Source organism: Panicum virgatum, chromosome 8K (assembly GCF_016808335.1).
Source record: "Panicum virgatum strain AP13 chromosome 8K, P.virgatum_v5, whole genome shotgun sequence".
Lineage (NCBI taxonomy): Eukaryota > Viridiplantae > Streptophyta > Magnoliopsida > Poales > Poaceae > Panicum > Panicum virgatum.
The window spans coordinates 13,437,829-13,438,954 of NC_053143.1; the positions used below are offsets into that span (position 1 = coordinate 13,437,829).

General features: G+C 54.3%; 1 non-coding gene across 1 annotated transcript; it reads right to left on the reverse strand.

The window, feature by feature from the left end:
• Nucleotides 1–577: 577 nt before the first annotated feature.
• Nucleotides 578–716, reverse strand: LOC120646576. The gene has a single exon (XR_005664479.1). It is a non-coding gene; the product is annotated as a small nucleolar RNA Z247 (small nucleolar RNA).
• Between the last annotated feature and the right edge of the window lie 410 nt (nucleotides 717–1,126).

A 1,126-nucleotide genomic window follows, 5' to 3' on the forward strand; every position in this document is an offset into this window, starting at 1 on the left:
AATTCCATAAAAGCGTTATGATCAGATGTTAGGCGATGAACAGAAGCTAAGTTCTTACTTGCTTCGGGAACATATAAGATGTTTTTAAGAAGAAGATCACGATTTGGGGTACGAACAAAACTTTGACCAATTTGATTGATTCTCATACCTGCGCCGTTGGCGGCGTGTACCTGGTCATTGCCATGGTACTTGTCCCTGACCATAAGCTTCTCCAATTCGCCTGTGACGTGGTCGGTGGCGCCAATGTCGGAGTACCAATTGGTATCCACACCATATGAAGTTGTAGACGAGGAAGCTGAGCGCTGCTCCTGAACGCCTTGGAAGGAGGCGTCAAAGCGCTTGTAGCAACGGATGACCGTGTGTCCTTCCTTGCCACACAGCTGGCAGGTCAGACGTTCACCATTATTGGACTGGTGCTGACGAGCGCCGCCTCCTCCGTTGTTGCCGCGGCCACATCCGCGACCACCACCGTTTCCATGTCTGCGGCCTCCATCGCCGCGTCCAAAACCTCCACGACCACCATGCGAGGCAATGTTCACAGAGGAGCCAGAGCCTCTCGTGAGTAGATCCATCCGCCATTCCCAGCTCGCTAGCTAGGTGAAGAGCTTGCCGAGGGTAAGTGGTTCGACGCGAGCTGTCATGGCCGACACGACTGGATTATAGTCAGTGTCAAACCCGGCAAGGATGTAGGAGGCGATATCTTCATCCTCCAACTTCATGCCCGCCGCCGCCATGTCGTCCGCAAGGGACTTCATCTTGCTGAAGAAGTTAGCAATGGAGGAAGTCCCCTCCTGCACCGTGGCCAATGCCATGCGGGTGTTGATCACCCGGCCACGGGACTGAGATGCGGTCATGGTCTCGATGGATCCCTAGAAACCTTGGCAGATAATTGAAGATCTGCTGATCCTTGGCAACCCACTGCTCATAGGCAGGGTTGGGAATAAAATCATCCGGCTTGTCCACCGTCTTGGGAATCTTCTGTGGCGTTACCACCGTGTTGGGGTCGAGGTAGTGGGCGACTTGAGCACCGCGAAGAGCAGAGAGGACATGGCCGCGCCATAGGGGAAAGTTGTTCTTCCCCAGCTTCTCGGTGACCGGACAACCGATCAGCAAGAAAGATGCAGGC